General features: G+C 38.8%; 1 protein-coding gene across 3 annotated transcripts in view; it reads left to right on the forward strand.

The window, feature by feature from the left end:
- The first annotated feature begins 5,001 nt into the window (after nucleotides 1-5,001).
- Nucleotides 5,002-26,125, forward strand: part of TMOD3 (tropomodulin 3) — an 88,725-nt gene continuing 67,601 nt past the window's right edge. For 2 of the 3 annotated variants that reach the window (XR_005017697.1, XM_036835741.1), the window contains exon 1: nucleotides 5,019-5,189. The gene's annotated coding sequence lies outside the window, so the exon portion shown is untranslated. Of the gene's footprint in view, nucleotides 5,190-26,125 lie in introns of all 3 variants that reach the window. The other variant, XM_036835738.1, reaches the window with a different exon arrangement.

Raw genomic sequence — 26,125 nt, forward strand, 5'->3', positions numbered from 1 at the left:
AGATTTGCTATTATTTTATGAATATTGATTTTCAGATATAGGCAGGTATTCTAGATTTAATCTGAGTGAAAAATCTGTTATTTATTTGTTGAAATTCTATCAAATATAAATGTATATTGCTAATTGGATAAGTAAAATGCTGTAATAATTGCTGATTGTGAAAGGTTTCTTTTGTCTTCAACATCAATTAAAAATAAATTAATTCAAAAACTATTAAAAAGTATTAAGAACTTTCAAGTAGATAAGTAGGGAAATAGGTTGACAGTTACTACAAATATAAAGAGAGACTGCATTAGTTAGATAACTTAGGAAGAACAAGAATATCTTTTTTAGTCAATATATGCTTAAAATTTTAAAATAATAATACAAGGAAAGATAAGTAGAGATTACATCATACTATTATTCTTTATAGAAATCTTTGGTGTACCTAGCATGTATAATTTAAAACCAGAATTTAATTCTTATTTAGTTCCATTTAGGACATGGCTCTTGTTCATCCACTCGCCTCTGCTGAAATCTGACTCTCCAGTGACTGTAGGAGAGTCTAACAGCTCACAGAACTGGGAAATTATTGTTCCTGTGCTATACTATGTTAAACTTTACTATTTTAGCACTAACATTTTAAATAATATTAAAACAATAATTTAAATTTTGGCATCAAAATTTAGGTTTATTTGTGTATCCAGAAGTTTATTTTTTGATAGTGATATCTGTGAGCAACCTTGGCTTCAGCTGAAAATTTAAATTCTCAGCCCTTTGGCACTTAGCTGAAATATGCATTTAGTGCACCTTCAGCGGAGGCACAGTAGGGTATGAAAATATGAGGAATGGCAAAATCAATTCCAGCTGATGGCCTTAGGGAAGTTTGAGTCAGAAACAGGCACTTGAGACGGGCAATGAAACATGAGGAAGCTTCTAACAAGCAGAGATGGGGTGCTAGGGAAAGATATTTCAAGCTAAAGGCTTTGCTTGAATCCTTTCTATAAAATCCTGCGCCCCAGCTATGGTGTTTGTCTTCTCTGATTCCTCCCTCCCACTGCTTTAACCAACTCTAAGCTCCCAGGGATGAAATCCTTACCTTTTAGTTACAACTTGATGTCTTTATCTTAAGTTTTCTCAGTTCTCCTATAAAACACATTAAAAAAAAAAACAAACTTCAGTATATCAAGGAAACTATTTCCTAAAGGAACTTTTGATAACAAGAAAATTGCCACTGGCATTAATTTGCAAATGATGATTCAGTGTGACAAGCTTTATGAGTTACTCTGGCAGGAAGTTTAAAGATAACACTACTTAGGGCTTGTAATACATTAAGTAAAGTCACAGTGTCATTTTGTCAATCACTTTCACTCTGGCGAAACCCTGAAAACTAACAGGATGTGTACTCTGTTCCTTATTCAAATATTTTACCTAACAGTCTCAGATGTGTTCTCTTTCGTATGTTGAACTTAAACTGTTTTCCATTACTTGAAGTGGGATTAAATGTGTGGGGAGGGGTGCCAGACCACTTTTATTTCAGAGGATCGCCTTTCATGGAATAGGCACTGCAGTAGTCAGCTTTGCTAGGTCAGTCTATAGTAACAAACAAACCTAAATCTCTGTTTACTTCTTGCTCGCATTACACGTCAGCACCTGTGTTCAGCCGAGGCTCTGATTCCATGTGACTTCTCATTCTAAAACCCAGGCAGAAGGAAAAGACTCTATTTGGGACATGCCATTCTCTTGGTGGAAGGAAAGAGTAAGCACACGAGTAGGAAATGGCACTCTTAAAGCCTCCACTCAAAGCTGTCGTATTGTCGCTTCAATTCATTTTATTGGCCAAAGCAAATTCATGTTTGTAAGCTTTGCGATTACAATATGACAGTATTTTTGTGAAGAAAGAAGGAAAAGAAGCCTGAAAATATCTACAGAGAGGCACTGCAAGTCATATAACAGTGGGTAAGGTAGTCTTTTCCTCTACGGGAGAGCAAATAGTTGGGAACAATATTGCAATCCACCACAGGCATTTAGTGGATTAACCTTTTCACTTATTTATGTAAATATAATTTTCAGGTTTTGCCTTTTTTTCCCTCTTCTAGAATTGTGCTTTTTCTAACTGTAAGCTAATAATGGCAACCCATAAAGTGTAGTCCTTTTAAGAGAGCTCTGTCTCCATTTCAGGATGAGTTTCACTGGATCTTGTCCTGTGGAGCCAAACCCTCTCACAGCTGCTGTTTATAGCTGCATCAGGACCTTGGCTGGCATTTACCATGAACCTTGTGGATCTGTATCCAACTCATGTGCAGGAGGGGGAGGGAAAGTTATTCATTTATTTACAAATATTTATTGAATACCTACTGTATGTCAGGCATTGTTGCAGACGCTAGGGAGAGAGGGGTAAATGATGCAAACTCCTTAAGCTTACGTGAGTAAATAAAGCAAGATGTTAGGGAGTGACAGGTGCTAAGAAGACAAAGCAAGTAAAGGGGAGAAAGACAGGGTAAGAGGATCAGAGAAGACCTTTCAGAGGTGACATTTGAACAGAACCTTCATGAAAATGAGGGCGTTAGCCACGAGTATTTGGGAGGGAAGCATTCTCCTGTGTAGTAGAAAGAACTTGAAGTGAGAAAATACTTGGCAGGAATGAGAAACCTCAGGGAGGCCCTGTGACTGGAGTAGAGCAAAAGAGTGTATGCGTGGTAGGAAATAAAAATTTTCATGTAAGGACTGGTGGGGGTGGATTGTATTGTAAAGGAATTTCCTTTCCTTTCCAAAGGAAATGTATTGGGAAGCCCTAAGTGGTTTGGAGCAGGAGGGTGACATGATCTGATTTATTTTAAAAAGATCATTCTGGCACTGGTATACAGAATAGATTGTAGTTAGAGAAAGCAGTGAGGAAAGTTCTATTTTTTTACTGTTTTATCCAATACTAGGATGTTATTCTTAATACGTCTGGTACCATATGTGGTATTTAATGTATATGGGTTTAGGCTATTCATATTTGTGAGTCTTGTGATTACAATATGATAACACTTGTCTGAAGAAAGGAAAAGAATCCATCACCAAATCACTTTATTTTAGAAAAATGAATTAGAATAAGATGAAGGCATTTGTTAGGAAAAACTTAAAGAGCTAAAAAAGAAAATATATTTAATGTATGCCTAATACCCCATATTGGAAGGTCAGGGAGGAAATGTGTCATAGTTTAAATCAGTCAGACATTGAATTAAAAGCCCTCTCTGCTTATTAAAGAGCAAAGCAGAAGAAGCCATATCGCTGTAAAGGAAAGTCCTTCTTAAAATAAACCATATCTGGATAACCATGGTTCTCTGCTTTGCTTTTTCAGGAACTCTGTTTTGTCAGTTTCCCCAGAGGTGTAGCAGGAACTCACAAGAGACTTGCCAGTTAGCATAACACCTACATATTAACTTATAATGAAATACAGAACTACCAAATGAATCCAGATATTCAGCTCATCCAGTCAGAACACCATCTCCCTGGACTGTGTTAGAGAATTTTTTTTTTATGTAACTTGGACATAGTCACAGATGATCTTACTTTAAAGAATTTGATGAAATTTAGGAGACAGTCTGATCAACAGTGGAAAGCATGCTAGAATTTAAGTCAGGCTACCTGTACTTCATTTCTGGATCTCCAGTTACTGTCTGTGTGACCTTGCACACATTACTTAACTTTTCTGAGTCTTAGTTTTCTCATCTGTAGAAATGGAGGATACTAATATATTCTTTGCAGGGTTATTTAGAGGATTGGATGAGATATTATAAAGGGAGTGCTGGCACAGTTCTTGGTGTGGGTTAAATATTGAATAAAAGTTGAACCTGAATTCTGAATTCTGTAGGAAATTGCTCTCAGCTGTTATCTCCAAGAATATTTGAGAAATTGATTCCCACGAAGATGCTATAGAAAATAAGATGCAATGGCACAAGATTTAATGTTAATTGCCTTCTAAGTATATTTTCATTTTGGAGGGTTTTTTTTTTCTTTTTTTCTCTTTCTTTCTTTTTTTTTTTCCTGAAAAACTCCAAATCATCAGTGATCTTCACTGCTAGAATTAGTGGATGTTAATTGCATGAAATTCCAGGGTGTTTACCTGGGGTGCTCCCTGCTCTGAGGGGAAGAAGTAAATGCCAGGAGGCTTGACAATTAGTTGGCTCCCACACTGGGTGTAGCTGGAATGTATCTCAAGCAGGCACTTCAATCCTCTATCTGGCTGTATTTTTTGAGAAGGCGTATCAAAGTTGAGCATTACTCTGGGGAATGGTTTATTCCTGAAGAGCAGGCCAGGAAAATTACCGGTGAGTGATTAAAGGAATGAATGCAAGGCCGTGGCTGTTCCCTATCCTCAGAGCCCTGGACAAAAGGCAGCCATTTCTTAGGCCACCCTAGAGCTGCCATCTGAAGTATTCCCGCTGTCTTCCTCTTCGCCTTCAGAGTGCCCACCTGCCCCAGTTCCCCCCTTTAAGCAGCGCTTCTACTTTTTTCTCCCACTTACATCAGCCCGGTTCCACTGCCTGTTGTACAGCTTGAAGCTGGAATGCGAAGATGGGATGGGGTGGAAACTGATCGCGGCGACATCACCCCTGGTTGCAAACCTAAGGAAATCACTAGGGCCACTATGCGCTTGAGGTGACATCCGCCTGATTTACGTCCCTCTCGTGCTTGGCCTGTTTCCTTTTCTATCAGTTTTTCACAAGTTTAAAGGTCTCGATGTTATGTCCTCACATTAGCAACGAAGGGTACAACACAAGTCCTGCCTTGTGTCCCTCTTGACTAAAAGTCAAAGTAAAGAGGAAATCTATACTAAGGAGCCTCTAGCTGCTGTTTATAGCTCCCAAAGGGTCCAAGGTAGATATTTCCACTAGTAAAGGACGTTTTCTCAGGCTGGTGTAAGGCTTGGTATCCGCAGCCACTTCCAAAGTCCTGCACACAGAAAAGACCAGGGTTTGCGCTGAGCCGCGCCCTCCTAGCTCGAACTACAACTCCCAGGATGCCCCGCGACCTGGGAGTGCGCACGCGCATCGGCGGCGGAGTGGGAACCTGGGCCGTCGAGTTGGGGGAGCTGCCGGCGGTCTATCAGACAACTCCCTGGGAGGCGGCAGCAGGCAGACGGGCGGGTACTGGGAACTGAGCGGCAGGCCGTCCCCGCGGGTCTGTGAAGGAGGTCGGTGGCCCTAGCGGGCTCCAGTCAGGTAAGCCAAGACCGTGCTTTCCAGGAAGTCCGTCTGCGGGCGCGGGCAGGGAGTCGCACCGGCCATGGTGGCTGAGGCGGGAGAGGTTGCCTTCCACTGCCTGGCTGTGATCTCCTTCCCTACCAGTCCCTCTCGGGGAGCGAGGGGACGCTGGGGGCTGCTTCGGGGCTAACGGGCCGGGGTAGGAGCCGTGGGACGCGCTGGGCGTTGCCCGCGGTGGAGGCGCGCGAATCGCGAGTTGCTGATGAATCACTCGGGGGGCCCGGCCTTGCCGGGTTCGGGACCGGCCCCTTCCCCTCCCGGCTGGAGCCTGCGCGGGCCGCGACCTTGCGAGCTCGCGGTGCCTACCCTTTCCACCCCACCGAGGTGTAGCTCGGGGGACTAGCGTCTGAAAAGGTTTTTTTCACCAAGACTCCTTCAAAGGTTTCTACTGGGTGAAAGTTGTAAAGAAGAAAATGAAAAAAAAAAAAAAAAAAGTAGGGCACACCCTTTTCTTTTTGATTGAAATCTGGCTTGTCTTGCGTTCGCCGTTTTGATCTATCTGCTCTTAGAATAAATTCCTGGCTCCTGCGCAGCACAGCTGGATCCGGCTGTGAAGTTTGTATGTTGGTTTGTTTTGAGGACGTGACTGGGTCGTTATATTTTTGCTTACAGAAATTGGTGTGTTTCCTCTGCAAGCCCGCATTCTGATTACAAACAAATGAGAAACAGCCGCAGGGGGATTTTTGTTCTGGTTTTTGGTTTTTTTATGTTTAGTTAAGAATCACATTTCCAACTTGCCCTTGGCTTCTCTTAAAACCAAAAGTCATCTGGTAATGAACACTGCAGTAAAACTTATCCCAGGAGGTCATACTTGAACAGGAAATAAGCCTGTGGAGATTTAAGTTAGTTATGTGCGGTCTCCCTTGGTTTGTAACATTTTCATGCAGCTCATGTTTCTTTTTCTGAGAATTCCTTCAGATTTATTTTTCAGCAGATTAAATTGATTAATTAATTGGCCTGTCCAAAAGTATATTAGGCTTAGAAAAATAGTTTTGTCCAACCTCATTTACCTTTGCCAGTCTCTTCTTCCTAGTCCTAGGCACCTTTCTACCCTATCACTTCTTTAAGAGCCCACAGTCATTTTATTAGAATACTTAGAATCACTTTTCTAACACATTCCTAGGAAAGGAACAAAAAGGGAAAATGTGAGATGCAGCATATTTTGGCTCGTTTAGCTTGCTTGCTTTTGAACCTCTCAGGATTTCTAGTTTGCTCATCTTTAAAATGAGGTTGTTTGGCCAGATGACCCCAAGATTGTCAGCCCTAGATATCTGATTGTAAAAATTCATTTATTCCATTCAGTCAGGAAACACTGGCCACACCTGTCATTCCAAGCCCAGTGCTAGGCATGAAGGAACAAAACTGAGTTCTTGAGGATGTCACTGACGTAATGCTCAATTTCTTTTAATCATGTTCTTATGACTAGTTAGTGGTAGTGGTATGAAAGTTTTGTGGTATACCCTCCAGGCCAAATTACTCTGTAATTAATAACTTAACCTAAAGTTAAATACATACAGATCAAATCCAATTACAATGATCCGTTTCCTCTAATCAGAGATTTTTCAAGTGTTAGCTACTGGTCCCTTTAAATAAAACACAGGTTCAGTACAACAGAAAGGACTTGAATGGTGTAAGGTGGTGCTTCTCAAACTTTAACAGCCATAAATCACCCAGAAACTTGTAGGTTTGCATTGGGGGCTTGGAATCTGCTGGTCAGGAAGGGAATACTGTAGTTGCAGTGGGAGGCCACACTTTGAATATCAAGGGTTAGGAGATATTTTAAGGTGTTTATAATGACAGTTTAAAGACCAGTGTTGATAAATGCTGGAGAGGGTGTGGAGAAAAGGGAACCCTCTTGCACTGTTGGTGGGAATGTAAACTGATACAGCCACTATGGAAAACAGTAGGGAGGTTCCTTAAAAAACTAAAAATAGAACTACCATAAGACCCAGCAATCCCACTACTGGGCATATACCCTGAGAAAACCATAATTCAAAAAGAAGCATGTACCACAATGTTCATTGCAGCTCTATTTACAATAGGCAGGACATGGAAGCAACCTAAGTGTCCATCCACAGATGAACGGATAAAGAAGATGTGGCACATATATACAATGGAATCTTACTCAACCATAAAAAGAAACAAAATTGAGTTATTTGTAGTGAGGTGGATGGACCTAGAGACTGTCATACAGAGTGAAGTAAGTCAGAAAGAGAAAACAAATACCGTATGCTAACACATATATATGGAATCTAAAAAAAAAATGGTTCTGAAAAACCTACAGGCAGGACAGGAATAAAGATGCAGACGTAGAGAATGGACTTGAGGACATGGGGAGGGGGAAGGGTAAGCTGGGATGAAGTGAGAGAGTGGCATGGACATATATTACACTACCAAATGTAAAATAGATAGCTAGTGGGAAGCAGCCGCATAGCACAGGGAGATCAGCTCGGTGCTTTGTGACCACCTAGAGGAGTGGGATAGGGAGGATGGGAGGGAGCCGCAAGAGGGAGTAGATATGGGGATATATGTATATGTATAGCTGATTCACTTTGCTATACAGCAGAAACTGACACACCATTGTAAAGCAAATATACCCCAATAAAGATGTTAAAAAACAAAAAAAAAGACTAGTGTTGATAGCTGTGATATGAGGTGCATAGCAATGGCTTTTTCCAACTCTCAATTTAAAAAAAGTAATCCTACTCTAACAAAAAGAATTTCCTTCACAAGTTTTCTTTTCTTTTTTCTCTTCTTTTGCTCCTTCCCTTCTCCTTTCTGTTTGATGTATCCTCTCAGCTTTTTTTCTCTCCTCCTCTTCCACCCTCAACTGTTTTCATTTACGTTAATTCAGTAATTCAATAATTCAACTTGTGTTTTGCCCCATCCTGTTCAAGGTATTGTCTTAGGCTCATGGTGAATACAGACATAGAAGACATGTTTTTTGTCTGGGAGCCTGCTCCCTCTGAGATTAGGCATGTGTACTTGTTTATAGTTCAGAGCACTGTAAGAGTTGTCTGTAGGGAATAAAAACTTGCGGTAGGAGTTCAAACGGACAGATCTTCCACAGTTTTCAGGGTAGAAAACAAGTGAAGTCATCTTTTTCCCACTCAGTGGCCATGTTTTCCCCCAGGCTGTACTCTCTATACTGTTTGAGTGTGTTTATGACATATCTACATAGAATATAGTACAATTTCATAAATTAATTTATTTGGAACTTGGGGTGAGCTGGCTATATGAAAGTCAGTTAGGTCTGAGCAGTATCCTAGGGAGGATGAGAGGTTGTGAAGATGAAAATAGACCTGGATAGAGGCGCAGAGGAGGACTCAGTAAAACAGTAGAAAAGGTCTCGGTGGTTTTCAGGTGTCTGTCTGACATACAGTGCTCTTGTTATTTAGGATGTATTATCTTTTAAAGTTCAAATTAGCTGGCAAATTATGCCAGCTTTTCAATTGTTCTTTTTTTTTTTCCATCCAGAGGTCTTTATTTATTTTTTAACATCTTCATTGGAGTATAATTGCTTTACAATGGTGTGTTAGTTTCTGCTTTATAACAAAGTGAATCAGCTATATATATACATATATACCCATATCTCCTCCTTCTTGCGTCTCCCTCCCACCCTCCCTATCCCACCCCTCTAGGTGGTCACAAAGCACCGAGCTGATCTCCCTGTGCTATGCGGCTGCTTCCCACTAGCTATCTATTTTACATTTGGTAGTGTATATATGTCCATGCCACTCTCTCACTTCGTCCCAGCTTACCCTTCCCCCTCCCCATGTCCTCATGTCCATTCCCTACATCTGTGTCTTTATTCTGGTCCTGCCCTTAGGTTCTTCAGAATCATTCTTTTTTTTTTTTTTTTTAGATTCCATATATATGTGTTAGCATATGGTATTTGTTTTTCTCTTTCTGACTTACTTCACTCTGTATGACGGACTCTAGGTCCATCCACCTCACTACAAATAACTCAATTTCATTTCTTTTTGTGGCTGAGTAAGATTCCATTGTATATATGTGCCACATCTTCTTTATCCGTTCATCTGTGGATGGACACTTAGGTTGCTTCCATGTCCTGGCTATTGTAAATAGAGCTGCAATGAACATTGTGGTACATACTTCTTTTTGAATTATGGTTTTCTCAGGGTATATGCCCAGTAGTGGGATTGCTGGGTCTTATGGTAGTTCTATTTTTAGTTTTTTAAGGAACCTCCCTACTGTTCTCCATAGTGGCTGTATCAGTTTACATTCCCACCAACAGTGCAAAAGGGTTCCCTTTTCTCCACACCCTCTCCAGCATTTATAGTTTGTAGATTTTTTGATGATGGCCATTCTGACTGGTGTGAGGTGATACCTTATTGTGGTTTTGATTTGCATTTCTCTAATGATTTGTGATGTTGAGCATCCTTTCATGTGTTTGTTGGCAGTCTGTATATCTTCTTTGGAGAAATGTCTATTTAGGTCTTCTGCCTATTTTTGGATTGGGTTGTTAGTTTTGTTGATATTGAGCTGCATGAGCTGCTTATAAATTTTGGAGATTAATCCTTTGTCAGTTGCTTCATTTGCAAATATTTTCTCCCACTCTGAGGGTTGTCTTTTGGTCTTGTTTATGGTTTCCTTTGCTGTGCAAAGCTTTTAAGTTTCATTAGGTCCCATGTGTTTATTTTTGTTTTTATAGCTATTTCTCTAGGAGGTGTGTCAAAAAACATCTTGCTGTGATTTATGTCATAGAGTGTTCTGCCTATGTTTTCCTCTAAGAGTTTGATAGTGTCTGGCCTTACATTTAGGTCTTTAATCCATTTTGAGTTTATTTTTGTGTATGGTGTAGGGAGTGTTCTAATTTCATTCTTTTACCTGTAGCTGTCCAGTTTTCCCAGCACCGCTTATTGAAGGGGCTGTCTTTTCTCCATTGTATATCCTTGCCTCTTTTGTCATAGATTAGTTGACCATAGGTTCATGGGTTTATTTCTGGGCTTTCTATCCTGTTCCATTGATCTATATTTCTGTTTTTGTGCAGTACCCTACTGTCTTGATTACTGTAGCTTTGTAGTGTAGTCTGAAGTCAGGGAGTCTGATTCCTCCAGCTCCGTTTTTTTCCCTCAAGACTGCTTTGGCTATTCGGAGTCTTTTGTGTCTCCATACAACTTTTAAGATTTTTTGTTCTAGTTCTGTAAAAAATGCCATTGATAATTTGATAGGGATTGCATTGAATCTGTAGATAGCTTTGGGTAGTATAGTCATTTTCACAATATTGATTCTTCCAATCCAAGAGCATGGTATATCTCTCCATCTGTTTGTATCATCTTTAATTTCTTTCATCAGTGTCTTATAGTTTTCTGCATACAGGTGTTTTGTCTCCCTAGCTAGGTTTATTCCTAGGTATTTTATTCTTTTTGTTGCAGTGGTAAATGGGAGTGTTTCCTTAATTTCTCTTTCAGATTTTTCATCATTAGTGTATAGGAATGCAAGAGATTTCTGTGCGTTAATTTTGTATCCTGCAACTTTACCAGATTTATTGATTATCTCTAGTAGTTTTCTGGTGGCATCTTTAGGATTCTCTATGTATAGTATCATGTCATCTGCAAACAGTGACCGTTTTACTTCTTCTTTTCCAATTTGTATTCTTTAATTTCTTTTTCTTCTCTGATTGCCGTGGCTAGGACTTCCAGAACTATGTTGAATAATAGTGGTGAGAGTGGACATCCTTGTCTAGTTCCTGGTCTTAGAGGAAATGCTTTGTTTTTCACCATTGAGAATTGATGTTTGCTGTGGGTTTGTCATATATGGCCTTTATTATGTTGAGGTATGTTCCCTCTGTGCCCACTTTTCTGGAGAGTTTTTATCATAAATGGGTGTTGAATTTTGTCAAAAGCTTTTTCTGCATCTATTGAGATGATCATATGGTTTTTATTCTTCAATTTGTTAATATGGTGTATCACAATGGTTGATTTGCGTATATTGAAGAATCCTTGCATCCCTGGGATAAATGCCACTTGATCATAGTGTATGATCCTTTTAATGTGTTGTTGGATTCTGTTTGGTAGTATTTTGTTGAGGATTTTTGCATCTATATTAATGAGTGATATTGGTCTGTAATTTTCTTTTTTTGTAATATCTTTGTCTGCTTTTGGTATCAGGGTGATGGTGGTCTCATAGAATGAGTTTGGGAGTGTTCCTTCCTCTGCAATTTTTTGGAAGAGTTTGAGAAGGATGGGTGTTGGGTCTTCTCTAAATGTTTGATAGAATTCACCTGTGAAGCCATCTGGTCCTGGACTTCTGTTTGTTGGAAGATTTTTAATCACAGTTTCAATTTCATTATTTGTGATTGGTCTGTTCATATTTTCTATTTCTTTCTGGTTCAGTCTTGGAAGGTTATACCTTTCTAAGAATTTGTACGTTTCTTCCAGGTTGTCCATTTTATTGGCATAGAGTTTCTTGTAGTAGTCTCTTATGATGCTTTGTATTTCTGTGGTGTCCATTGTAATTTCTTTTTCATTTCTAACTTTATTGATTTGAGTCCTCTCTCTCTTTTTCTTGATGAGTCTGGCTAATGGTTTATCAATTTTGTTTATCTTCTCAAAGAACCAGCTTTTAGTTTTATTCATCTCTGCCATTGTTTTCTTTGTTTCTATTTCATTTATTTCTGCTCTGATTTTTATGATTTCTTTCTTTCTACTAAGTTTGGATTTTGTTTGTTTTTCTTTCTCTAGTTCCTTTAGGTGTAAGGTTAGATTGTTTATTTGAGATTTTTCTTGTTTCTTGAGATAGGATTTTATTGCTCTAAACTTCCCTGTTAGAACTGCTTTTGCTGCATCCCATAGGTTTTGGATTGTTGTGTTTCCATTGTCATTTGTCTCTAGGTATTTTGTGATTTCCTCTTTGATTTCTTCAGTGATCTCTTGGTTATTTAGTAATTTATTGTTTAGCCTCCATGTATTTGTGTTTTTTACATTTTTTTCCCTGTAACTGATTTCTAGTCTCGTAGCTTTGTGGTCAGAAAAGACGCTTGATATGATTTCAATTTTCTTAAATTTACTGAGGCTTGATTTGTGACCCAAGATGTGATCTGTCCTGGAGAATGTTCTGTGTGCACTTGAGAAGAAAGTGTAATCTACTCTTTTTGGATGGAATGTCCTATAAATATCAATTAAATCTATCTGGTCTGTTGTGTCATTTAAAGCTTCTGTTTCCTTATTAATTTTCTGTTTGGATGATCTGTCCATTGGTGTAAGTGAGTTGTTAAAGTCCCCCACTATTATTGCGTTTCTGTCGATTTCCTCTTCTATATCTGTTAGCAGTTGCCTTATGTACTGAGGTGCTTCTATGTTGGGTGCATATATATTTATAATTGTTATATCTTCTTCTTGGATTGATCCCTTGATCATTATGTAGTGTCCTTCCTTGTCTCTTGTAACAATCTTTATTTTAAGGTTTACTTTATCTGATATGAGTATTGCTACTCCAGCTTTCTTTTGATTTCCATTCGCATGGAATATCTTTTTCCATCCCCTCACTTTCAGTCTGTATGTGTCCCTAGGTCTGAAGTGGGTCTCTTGTAGACAGTATATATATGGGTCTTGTTTTTGTATCCATTCAGCCGGTCTGTGTCTTTTGGTTGGGACATTTAATCCATTTACATTCAAGGTTATTATCGATATGTATGTTCCTATGACCATTTTTTTAAATGTTTTGGTTTTGTTATTGTAGGTCTTTTCCTTCTCTTGTGTTTCCTGTCTAGAGAAGTTCCTTTAGCACCTGTTTTACAGCTTGTTTGGTGGTGCTGAATTCTCTTAGCTTTTGCTTGTCTGTAAAGGTTTTAATTCCTCCGTTTAATCTGAATGAGATCCTTGCCGGCTAGAGTAATCTTGGTTGTAGGTTTTTCCCTTTCATCACTTTAAATATGTCCTGCCACTCCCTTCTGGCTTTCAGAGTTTATGCTGAAAGATCAGCTGTTAACTTTATGGGGATTCCTTTGTATTTTATTTGTTGTTTTTCCCTTGCTGCTTTTAATACTTTTTCTTTGTATTTAATTTTTGATAGTTTGATTAATATGTGTCTTGGCGTGTTTCTCCTTGGATTTATCCCGTATGGGACTCTCTGTGCTTCCTGGACTTGATTGACTATTTCCTTTCCCTTATTAGGGAAGTTTTGAACTATAATCTCTTCAAATATTTTCTCAGTCCCTTTCTTTTTCTCTTCTTCTTCTGGGACCCGTATAATTCAAATGTTGGTGCATTTAATGTTGTCCCAGAGGTCTCTGAGACTGTCCTGAATTGTCTTCTTTTTTCTTTATTCTGCTCTGCAGTAGTTATTTCCACTATTTTATCTTCCAGGTCACTTATCCGTTCTTCTGCCTCAGTTATTCTGCTATTGATTCCTTCTAGAGAATTTTTAATTTCATTTATTGTGTTGTTCATCATTGTTTGTTTGCTCTTTAGTTCTTCTAGGTCCTTGTTAAACATTTCTTGTATCTTCTCCGTTCTATTTCCAAGATTTTGGATCATGTTTACTATCATTACTCTGAATTCTTGTCCTGAACTTGACTCTCCCACCTCAGAGGCACAGGTCTGACACCCAGCCGGAGCACCAAGACCCTGTCAGCCACATGGCCAGATATGTGGGGAGTTTCTTGCCTTTTGGGAAGTCTGAGGTCTTCTGCCAGCATTCAGTAGGTTTTCTGTAGGAGTTGTTCCACATGTAGATGTATTTCTGATGTATTTGTGGGGAGGAAGGTGATCTCCATGTCTTACTCCTCAGCCATCTTGAAGGTCTCCCCTTCAGTTGTTCTTAAATTTAAATATATATGACTGTGTCTTGATAAAAATAGTTGAGAGCATTTTTCTTTAGGCTGTAATAGTGGTCAAAGCACTATTGTCCTTCCTTGCTGACATTCGATTTACATGCCTTACTCTTTCTCAGTCAGTTTTATATCTGACCCTCAAAAATGACAACTATAAAATCATTGAGAGGAAAATGGTAAAGAAAACAGAAAATTCTACTGAACTTCTCATAGTCCATTAGGTATGTATTGAAATTGTGAAGAATCAAACTTGATTTGCCATTTATGAATAATTAAACATGAACACATATAATTATATCGATCTACCTATGTGCATCTGTAATCCATTAGGTGATTTGCAATAATGAAGGAATAGAGATGTCAGTAATCCAAAGTGGAAAGTAATTGAACATGTGTGGGGGGGTATTCTAGAATTTCATTTGAAACAAAATCATTAACTTATATCTTGAAGCAGAGTGCTACTTTGTATTGTTTTACTGAGGTGTAATTAACATTCAATAAAATGCACATATCATAAGTGTCCAGTTCAAGGAGTTCTGCCAATTTTATACACTGTAACTTCTACCAAAAGAGATAGAAAATATTTTTATCACCATAGAAAGTACCCTAATGGCGCTTTCCAGCCATTTCCCTCACCCACCCTCCGAAAGGTCACCACTTTCTTACTCTGTATTTCTGACACCATAGGTTTGTTTTGCTTAGTCTTGCACTTGACATAAATGGAGTCATACAGTAGTATGTGCTTTTTTGTGTCTGCCTCTTTCCTGTAACGTGATGTTTCTGAGATTTATCTGTGTTGTGTGTATCAGTGGTTTGTTCTTTTATTGATGAATAGTATTCCATTGTATGAATATACCGCAATTTGTTTATCTCATTTCTTCTTTTTTTAAAAAATTTATTTATTTTATTTATTTATTATTTATTTTTGGCTGCGTTGGGTCTTTGTTGCTGTGTGCGGGCTTTCTCTAGTTGTGGTGAGCGGGGGCTACTCTTCATTGTGGTGCGCAGCCTTCTCGTTGCGGTGGCTTCTCTTATTGCAGAGCACGGGCTCTAGGCACACGGGCTTCAGTAGTTGTGCCTCGCTGGCTCTATAGTGCAGGCTCAATAGTCGTGGTGCACGGGTTTAGTTGCTCCGCGGCATGTGGGATCTTCCCGGACCAGGGCTCAAACCCGTGCCCCCCACATTGGCAGGTGGATTCTTAACCACTCCGCTCTCAGGGAAGCCCTACACAATTTAAAAAAAATATTTATTTGGCCACACCAGGTGTTAGTTGCGGCACGCGGGATCTTCGTTGCCGTGTGCAGGATCTTTAGTTGCTGCATGTGAACTGTTAGTTGCTGCATGTGGAATCTAGTTTCCTGCCCAGGTATCATACCAGGCCCCCTGCATTGGGAGCACAGTCTTAGCCTCTGGGCCACCAAGGAAGTCCCCAAATTTTAATTTTTAATGTTGCCAAATTTTAGTGCTGTCAGCCTTTTTTATTTTAGCCATACTAGAGGATGTAAAATGGTACCTCATTATGGTTTTAAGTTGCATTTTCCTGACGATTAAGGACGTAGAATGCGTTATCATGTGCTAATTAGCTAGCCTTTATTTTCTTTTGTGAAGCATCTGTTCAAGTCTTTTGCCTATTTTTTTCATTGGGTGGTTCATCTTTTTATTGTTGTTTGCAGGAGTTCTTTATATATTCTGAGTACAGGTCTTTTGTCTGGTACGTGTGTTGGAGATTTTTTTTAACCTAGGCTTTGGCTTTTCTATTTATTTTCTTCATGATGTGATGAGCAGAAATTTTTTATGGAGTCATTTTATTAACTTTTAATTTTATGGTTAGTGTTTTTTATGCCAATCCCCAGGGTTGCAAAGCTTTCTTTATAAAAAGCTTTTCTTCTTTAAAGCTTTCTTTTTCTAGGTTTTACATTTTAGATCTTTGTTCCATCTCAGATTAATTTTTGTGTTATGATGGGAGGTAGGGGTTTAGGTTTATTTTCCTTTCATACAGATATCCAGTTGTTCCAGCAACATAGGTTAAAAAAATCTTTGCCATTAGATTGACTTGGCAACTTAATTGAAAATAAGCTGAGCTACTTTGTAATTTAGTTTTGCTTATATTGTCAGTTTCTTAAGAAGGCTCCTGGATCTTTAAAACAAACAAAGCAACAACTTTTATGCACCTCTTCCATACTGCAGCTAGACTGAGATTGATCCAGGGCTAGTTACCATGTATTTCCTGATGGAGGTGCTAATAATGAATTTGAATTTTATTTTATTTATTTATTTTTTGGCCACACCACGGGGCATGCGGGATGTTAGTTGCCGATCCCCGCGCCCCCTGCATTGGAAGCGCAGAGTCTTAACCACTGGACCTCCAGGGAAGTCCCTAAGTTTTAATTTTAAATGGCTTTTCTGTGGGTTGAGTTGATGGAGCCGATCTCATTTCAGTAGAAGTTGCACCCTGAGCAAGCTATAGAGAGCTTAATATTTTCCTGTTTATTGACTTGGTCAAAATAGACGTAAATATATATATATATATATAAGACCCATGCATTTTAGTTTTCATCTTTCTACTACACTACTCCAGTCCAATCCTTTTTGACGCAGTTCCTGAATTTGTCTTGGAACAGTTTCTAAGGAGACAGGTTGGTTCTTTTTTCTTCCAGATTTTATTGACTGATAACACAATACAGTGATAACATTTTTAAAAGAACGTCACCTTAACCATATTACTCTAATGTAACTGTTTCATTTTTCCGCATTTCCTTCCAGGCTTTGTTCATCCACATACATATTTTTGTATGGTTGAAATCATAGTGTACATGTCCTTTTCTGTGGTAACCAGTGGACATTGTGTTCTGTATGTGAGTCACCCTTGTTAGTAGAGATAAATAAAGCTGGAGATGGAGATAAGACCACTAGGGGACTTAGCAGTGGGAAATCTTGAATCCACAGCTTAATTAAAATTGAAGTAGAACAAAGTTAAGATTTTCAAAGACAAGGTTACCCTTCCATGGAAATGCAGGACAATTTTGGTTTCCTTATTCTCTCTCTCTCTCTCTTTTTAATGTATAACAGCTTTATTGAAATATAATTCACGTATACAATTCACCCATTTAAAGCGTACAAGACAATGGATTTCAGTATATTCACAGAGTTGTGCAACCATCACCACAGTTCATTTTGGAACATTTTCATCACACCAAAAAGAAACCCCTGGGACTTCCATGGCAGTCCAGTGGTTAAGACTCCAAGCTCCCAATGTAGGGGGCGTGGGTTTGATCCCTGGTCGGGGAACTAAGATCCCACATGCCGCATGGCATGGCCAAATAAATAAATATCAATAAATTAAAAGAAAAGAAAAGAAAAGAACCCCCTTGACCATTAGTAGTCACTACCTACTTCCTCCCAACACCCCTAGCCATAGGCAACCATTCTGCTTTTTGTCTCTATGAATTTGCCTGTTCTGGACATTTCATATAAATGGAATCATACAATATATAGTCTTTTGTGACGGGCCTCTTTCACCATTATACTCTTAATAGTTTGCTTTGAGAATCGTATTACAAGGTAGGTTCCTCCACAGATGTGCACACTTTTTGACCTGTAGAGAGATACACTCCCTTGGGTACATATGCTCAAACACTTATACCTACTCACTAAGGGAGGAACACAAACACATCAAGACGAACTTACAAACTAAGGTAATTGATACATGGAGATAACCCTTTACAAATAAACAGTTTCATATTTGGGCATATCTAAGCACTAATATCACCACACATATGCACATGTGAACACAACTCCTGAAGCATATGTGAGAAAATGGGTGAGAATATGATAAACTGGGAGGAAAAGAGGCCTGAGTGGACAAGAGTGAATGAGAGTGTGATGGCAAGTTGTGTTTATTTCAAAGTGTATTCTCCTGGTGTTTAAAACACTTTCTAGAGCTTTTCATCTTTTAAACCAGTAGCAATTGTCTGATATGTTTGTATTATTTAATGTATATATAGACTTGTAGGAAAGATTGTTGTAATTAGCTTATTATATAGCAGTCCTTTTGAGCAGGATCTTATTAATTGTAAAGTAGGGGATTTGCACATGGAAAAGTATAACCAACAAAATATTTTAGTTCCCTGGGTGTGGTGTTATCATTTTAATGAGGAGTTGTTAAGGAATATTTCCTTGATATGCATACCAGTGAAAAGAGGATACACTGTAATGTATACAAACGTATACATGCTAAGTCTGACTTCTTCAGGCAGCCCTTACCCTGGAGTAAGCATGGCAAGATTTGATATAACCCCAGTATTTATTTTTGTTTATGGTGGGCGATTATTAACCCAAGTTAGTATTCTTAAAGAACTGTTCCTTTTTTTTCTTTCTTTTGTCTTTAATGGCCACTGGGATGCTTGCTTGTCTTGAGGGTGGGATTAGGGGGTGGGGTGGGTTGGGAAGGGGTGGTGAGGTGGGGAAGAAAGTTTAATTTGATTGGGAAATATCAATAAATGATTATTGAAAAGTCAAGCCCCCCCCCTTTTTTCCCACTCATTTGTCCCAAAGATCTACAGTTTCTTAGAGAAAATCAGAGAACCATACACAGAAATGGACCTCGACAGATTTGCACATTTTTATCTCTGCAAAGCCTTCTGTCAGCTATCAGCACACCCTCTACACCTGCTTTTTCTTTGCCACTTTTCTGGAGCCCCATTACTCCTCCTCATCAAATGATCTCACTTCGTACTCTCCTAAGATATCAGATGACATTGCAAGTGAACTGCTGGATATAGTTTGCTCCCCACCAGAGGACAGCCCTTGTCACTGCATTCAGCTTCTTAGTTAGCCTTCCCATCTGCCATATCCTCTTTTCTATCTTCTCCCACTGCCAGATAGGAATTCTGGCTTATAACTCCTTTTGAATGGGATACCGGGGGAGCCTCTTCAAAGAAATGTTCAAACTGGTCCCTGAAAGATGTGAAAGGATTTGAACATGAAAAAAGGTAGAAAAGGATATTTCAGGTGTAACGAACAGTGTAGTCTGAGGGCTGGAGGCAGAAGACCAGGGAACTGTATTTACTTCTTTGGCTATGATACAGGGTGTGTGAAGGTCGTGCCTTCCCCTTTACGTGACTTTCCTTCCTCTCTTTTCCCTGGCTCCCTTCCCATCCTCCTTCCACCCCTTTTTAGCATGTACTTTGATGTCTTTGCTTAGATATTGCTCCTCCCCACTTCTATCTGGCTAACTCTATCCTTCCCTGACCACCCATAGTGATCTCTGAACTTCTGTATCACTAATTGTCAGTACCATTCTTTTGTCAGTTAAATATGTATTGCCTTGATTTAAAAAGGAAAAAAAAAAGCTTTATGTGCATGTCTCATTTTCCCAAATAGAGTTTATTAATCAAGGTTCTTAGGTCTCAGGGAACACCACCCACTCAAGCTAGGCTACTAGAAGATATGGCAGCAGGGCTGGGAGTTGTAGTGGGTTTTTACCCTGTTAAGGCAGCTGTGCTCCTTGAAATGAACTACAGCTGGAACCCAGAGCAGGCACTTGGAAAGTCCCTGTCCTTTCTCCCTCTGACTGCAGTTTTGCATGGACTGTCTTCGGTTTCTTTCTGTGCCTCTTCTTCATTCCAGAACAGTAATTTGGATTTTTTAAAATACTGTGCATAACACTATTATCTATCTTGATCACTGAGTTTCTTGGCGTCCTCTTAAATCTTGCACCTGAGGCAAATGCCCCAGTCCTGCTCCATTCTTTCCTTTATAGACTGGCTTTCTCTCCTCTCTTGCTTTCTTTCTCTCTTCTGCCTTCACCTTAGCTTCAGCTTAAATGTGACTTTGGCTTGCTGTGATGCTGCCTTCAGACTAGACTGGATGATATATGATCTTTCGACTTAGATCAAATCCAGTTCTCCAGGAATTTGGAAAGCTGAGAAACAAAACCTATCTTGCTTGGGCTAGGGGTACTGCCTGTACCGAATATCTGTGAGGGAGGGGCATTGTTATGGTTGTGTACTTCACAGGGCCTGGGGTAAGGGTCCCAGAGAAGGGGGTTTAGGGTTGGTCATCCCCAAACATGCTTACCAGAGGTCAGAGGGAAGTGACCATGTCATTGTTTTTGTATCTGCACTGCATCTGGCAGATTAACAGCTAAAAAGTGGGTGTGCCTCTTTAGTATTTGTTTATTGCTATGACTCCCTGACCATTTGACCATTAGGATTACCTTTTGGGCATAACAGGCTAATCAGAGAAATATTTTTTAAATAAATAAATTTATTTATTTATTTATTTAGGCTGCATTGGGTCTTTGTTGCTGCATGTGGGCTTTCTCTAGTTGCGGCGAGCAGGGGCTACTCTTCGTTGTGGTGCATGGGCTTCTTGTTGCGGTGGCTTCTCTTGTTGCGGAGCCCAGGCTCTAGGCATGCGGGCTTCAGTACCTGTGGTGCGCGGGCTCAGTAGTTGTGGCGCACGGGCTTAGTCGCTCTGCGGCATATGGGATCTTCCTGGACCAGGGATCGAACCCTTGTCCCCTGCATTGGCAGGCAGATTCTTAACCACTGGGCCACCAGGAAAGTCCCAGAGATATTTTTAATATTAAAAATATTACCAAAATTTGTTTTATCATCATTTGAAAGATTTCTAATTTTAGAGCAAATTAACTATTTTTTAAACATTTTTGAAATTTATTTTCTAGTTCAGAAAGAATAGAGGAGTAGAACATTGATAATCAATTAAATAAAAAGTGATAATAAGTCTTTACAGACTCTACCCGCCAGTCCTATTAGGATATGGTAAAATCAGGTACTCCCATCATTGATCTCAGATATTATCGAGTCCCACCCCCTTATTATTTTGTTATATACTTAGTATCTGCTATGTTGCAGGCACTATGTTGGGCTGATAATATAAAAATAAGTGCCTGGGGACTTCCCTCGTGGCACAACAAAATGGATAAGACTCCACGCTCCCAATGCAGGGGCCCTGGGTTTGATCCCTGGTCAGGGAGCTAGATCCCACACGCATGCCACAACTAAGAGGTCGCATGCCACAACTAAGGAGCCTGTGAGCTGCAACTAAGGAGTCCGCCTGCCTCAACTAAGACCTGGTGCAACCAAATAAATAAATAAATAAATACTAAAAAAATAAAATAAAAAAATAAGTGCCTGTCCTTAAAGGGCTCACGGCCTATGAAGAAGATATGTATTAAGCAACTGATTATGATGAGGTAAATGTTGGTAGAAGTGTAGGCAAAGTGGTGACTTAACACCTCTCTTCTGTTGCTTTCTTTGTACATTCGTCATCTCATTTTTTTATATTCCCTTTTTTAGTCTTCATTGCTCTCACCCAATCTTTGCAATTAATTGTCTGGATTATATGGATCTCAGTATGGTAATATCTCATTTACCTGGTATGAAATAATGAAGTATTCCTTAAAAATGAATTTTGAAGATAATGACTTTATTGGCTAAAATTTATTGAACCTTTGCTCTGTGTCAAAAACTGTTCTAATTGATTTATATGTATTCATTTAATGAATTAATGTATCAGCCCCATGAGATAGGTACTATTATTATTCTCATTTTAAAAACAGAGAGACAAAATGTAGTTTACTACCTTGCCTAAGATTACAAAGTGAAATATCTGTAAGAAGATTGAGATCTTTTTTAAAAATCTATTTTAAATGTCATTTTTGGTAAAATGCATTATAAAGCTTTTCCTGGTCTTCTTAAATGAAGTTCTTCAAACTTAATTTAACCAAGATGATTTGGAGGATATAGAATTTTGAATTCATTGCGTGCATCAGGTATTATTCTGTGCTACTGAATTGCCTTCTGAGGTTGTTGCAGTTTATGGACTCTTGGTAATTACATTAAATTGTCCTACACTTAGTGCTTTAGTTACTTTATAGTTTTTCCTTTGCTTTTGCCTCCAGCTGTGGCTTTTTAATTGCCAATTACTGTCATGTTAGTAACTTGCTTCTGTTAATGTGTGGTGTGTAGTAACATAAAAGTAAAAGCATGGTAGAAAGTATTTTATAGAGGCAGTATGATATAGTATAAAAAGCATGGATTTTAGGGTCAGGTTCAAATCTCACATCTACTGTTGAGAAAGAAGTTATATATCCTTGGGCAGGCTCTTTATACTGAGCCTTAGTTTCATCATTTATGAAATGGGGATAGCAGTATTTTGCAGTTATTATGAGGAGCTGTATTTGGTAAAGTAAATACCTGGCAAATAATAGGTATGCAAGTAAAAATTGATCCCTTTATTTTTCTCTTCATTATGCTGGAATATGGCATATGGCCTCTTTGTTATTCTGAGAAGCTCAGGTAAATGAAAGAAACTTGTTTGTAAGATGTAAGAAAGATGTAGACAGTTTTATTCTGTCACTTAAAAATATTAGTTTACAGTTGGTGTCATAAGTGTTAATTTGAGCATTACCCTAAACTTCTGTTTTGGGTCCTTGTACTAAGCTCTCAGTAACCTCCTCTCCTTCTCTGCATTAAATTAAGTTGCCTTTACTTCTTTCTGGGTGGCTTTCTTGATTTTCCTTTTTTGCTATTAAAGGAAAAATGTCCCTCAGCCCTGTTCAAAAGAACCTATGCCAAGGCAGACCTTATGACACTGGGGGCAATAAACCAAGCTTCTTGGCCAATAACAGTGACTTCTGAGACTTCCTTTCTTTCATCAGTTCTGCTTTTTTCAGCTATCTCCAGCTTAAATATGAATTTATTTTTCTTTTTAGCCCCACCCCCTTCCATTTCTCCCTTCTCAGTAACTATCCACATTAGCTGTATGGTTATTATTTCACTAGTTTTATACGGTTTGGTTTTTATTATGTGTGTATATGTATTTCTCAAAGGCTATATTTTGGTAATTTTTATTATTTATAGGGAACTCTCCTATCTTAATATGATAACAAATTTTGCACCAGAGGTTTTGCCTTCTGTCTTGAAGTTCCAGTAAAAACCTGTGATACCCTCTCCTTACTGGACTGTCAGATGCTTCACCACATGCAAGTACTCCAGCTCAAGTCACCAAAAAAAGTTTTTAAACAATTTTACTGAGGCATAATTTACATATCATAAAATTCATCCTTTTTAAGTGTACAATTCAATAATAGCAAATAACTTTTTCCTATCAAAAACTCTTCAGTGCTGTCTTTAGTCTATAAGAGGATAGTCATCTTTTTGTTCCCAAGATCATTTATGGTGGGTTGTGTGGTCTTGCTCCTGGCTGCCATGTGGTTACATACACATACCCCATCTGTTGGTTATCGCTTCTGTTGTTCACTCTGGGTATCATAGTACTTCATTAACAGTGAGGTTCTCTATAGTTGGGACACTGAGTCAAAGTGGTGGGACACTACCATTTTGTTGAAGAATGGCTCCTTTTTGGCATTAACTGAGGGAACTCATTCTCTCATCTTAGGTATTCTCCATCTGATGAGATTTATACCCTAACTTCAGGGCCTTCCAAATCTCTCTGATTGGTTCTGTATTCCCCACTTCTCCCTTGAGACATCAAGACACATTATGTAAATTTAGGCATGTGCCTCTCCAAACATAACTGCTTCTCCATGTTACTCTGAAAATTAATTCAATAATTGCTATAGCAAACTTGGTATGTCCCTAGTCCCCTGAAATTGATTAGGGTAAAACGAGTGGTATCCCTAAAAGTCTCAAGTGTGCTATTTCTCCAAAGGTGTATATGAAATACTTCACCGTGTAGGAGTGAGGCATGGTCCATTGGGGGGCATGCATTCATAGCAGGCGGGGCACCAGACACCTGAATCAATGGCAAGTATTGGGGCTAAATGGTGTGGTGCATCCTGAGTGTTGTTGACCTTCAGAGTGGAAAAGAGGCCAAGTAGGGTTGGAGGAGCTAAGAAAGGCTTTGGAGAAGATGGACTTGAGCTAGTCTTTGAAGGGTATGCAAGTTTGGATAGGATGGAGAAGTGAAATTTGGGGTTGGGGTAGGGAGGATTGTTGAAGAGAAGTGCAGACCATATTGGGAAACAAATGAGGCAAAAAGGTAAAAGTGAACTTAGGGTATTTGTGAGACCCTGAGGAAACCAGCCTGATTAGAGCTGAGGATTCCTAGTAATTCTTAGTGAAAGTAGGAAAGTGGAGTTTTATCAAAATCACCGGAGAAACTGTCAAAATACAAGCACCTAACAAATAAAAAAAATTCTTAGCAAAGGAATGAAATGTAAAAGCAGTGTTTCAGGAAGCATAGTCAGGTGACTGTGATCAAGATCATTAGAGCAGGAAGGCAAGAGTTTAGTCAGGCAAGGAGTTTGCTTGCCCCTAGGAGGAAGGGCTTGGTAAAGCATTGTTTTTTACTTCCTTTCTTTATGAGACTCCAGAAATTTCCCTAGGTACTGTAACTGTTCCTGGGAAGGGGCAGGGTCCAGAAACACAAGGCTTTGAAGGCCTGCACAGAACTTCAGAAAAGTTATTTCTCTTGATGTTTCCTTCAGGAAAAGGAATAAAACACCCCAAAACTGGCCCCATCCCAGTTTCAGTCTCAATTATATAGGGCCTTTGGGCCCAAGCTGTGGAGCTTTGGAGAATATATAATTATATATCTCTTTAAATGATTCTTACTATTGGTCTCATAGATTGTTAGTTTTTTTTCCCCTTAATTAATGTTCTGAAATTCTTTTAATAGGACTCTCTAATGGCTGATGCTTTTCGTTGTTTTGCTTTTCCACCAAAGCACTTTTTGCTGTTACCTGGGGGTGGCATGCATAAAGTCAGAGGCAATATTTGTTACTGTTTTTTCGTACACAGCAACAAAATGCAACAAATGATTGAGTTATTATTTAAATTAAAAATAAAATAAATGCACATGATACAAAACTCAAAAGTGACCACTGGATATCTGGTGAACACTCTCCCTGTATCTTTAGCTCTCTGGTTTGTCTCTGGTTCTTGTGGATCTTTTCAGAGTTATTTCCAAGGCACTTATTTTTAAAAGTTGAGTGATCTTAGACTTTTAGATTTGGAAGGACCATAGGGGTCATTTGTCAACCGTTAGTGTTTCTTGTGGTATAGAGAAAAGTGGGCCAGATTTGAGGAATGGACATGGATGAATTAATGGGGTTGAGTGACTCCTCTAAAATTTCTTAGAATATCACCATCTGAAACTAAAGCCTTTATGAAGCCTGTTTCCCAAAGGCCTCTTTCCTAAATTCCAAATCTATTTTCCCAATCTGTTTTCCTTGTTCTAAAGTCTTTTTCCTAATATCTTCCAGTACTGTCCTACTCTTGATTGTCTTGGATTTAATATTTAATTAAAATAGAGACAGTAGTTAGATACTTTTAAATTTATTTTAAAAAAAGAAAATGAAATAAAGAACAAGACAGAAGTGCATGTGCTGCTTTATACTTCAGTAGTTTTACTGTATTACTAAAATTTATATTTAATTTTGTGATTAAAATTCTTTTGCATTCATTCTTATGATTTATGATATATTGGGAATTCATGTTTTCATAGAAACAGTTCTAATTTTATTATGGGAAAATAGAAAATGATCTGTAGAAATTTGCTTTATTTGGCAACTTTCAAGAAAGCATTTATTAATATGGTCATTCCACTTTAACTTCTTTTTCTCTAGTACATAACAACATAGGCCCATGTTTGACTTCATTATTTACTTTTTTTCGTTGTTTAATCTGTTCTGGTTTTTCAAGTCACTTTCCTAAAATATTTCACTTTACTGTTTTTGTGCTTACCTAGCATGATTCAGCTCTGGTATCTTTCCTTTCTACTTATACATTGTTCATGTTGGCAAGTTTGAGTTAGTGTTTCCTTAAGATCATAGACATTAGAGCTACAAGAGACCTGAGGACATTGAGCCTGGGAATAAAGTGAATAGGCTTCATCCCTTTGCCACTTTGCATCTGTTGACAGTGGCTGCCTAAAGACTGAGGCAGAATTTACCCTGACTGGGGAAAAGGCTGTTTGATTTCCCGTGTCTGGACCTGGAGAAGTCTACTGTCAGAACTAGGACATATCTTGGTTATTCCTCATCTAGCCCAGAAAACTGAGAAGTGAAGTAACTTGCTCAAAGTCACAGAGCCCTTAAGTCCATGG

Source organism: Balaenoptera musculus, chromosome 20 (genome assembly GCF_009873245.2).
Source record: "Balaenoptera musculus isolate JJ_BM4_2016_0621 chromosome 20, mBalMus1.pri.v3, whole genome shotgun sequence".
NCBI lineage: Eukaryota > Metazoa > Chordata > Mammalia > Artiodactyla > Balaenopteridae > Balaenoptera > Balaenoptera musculus.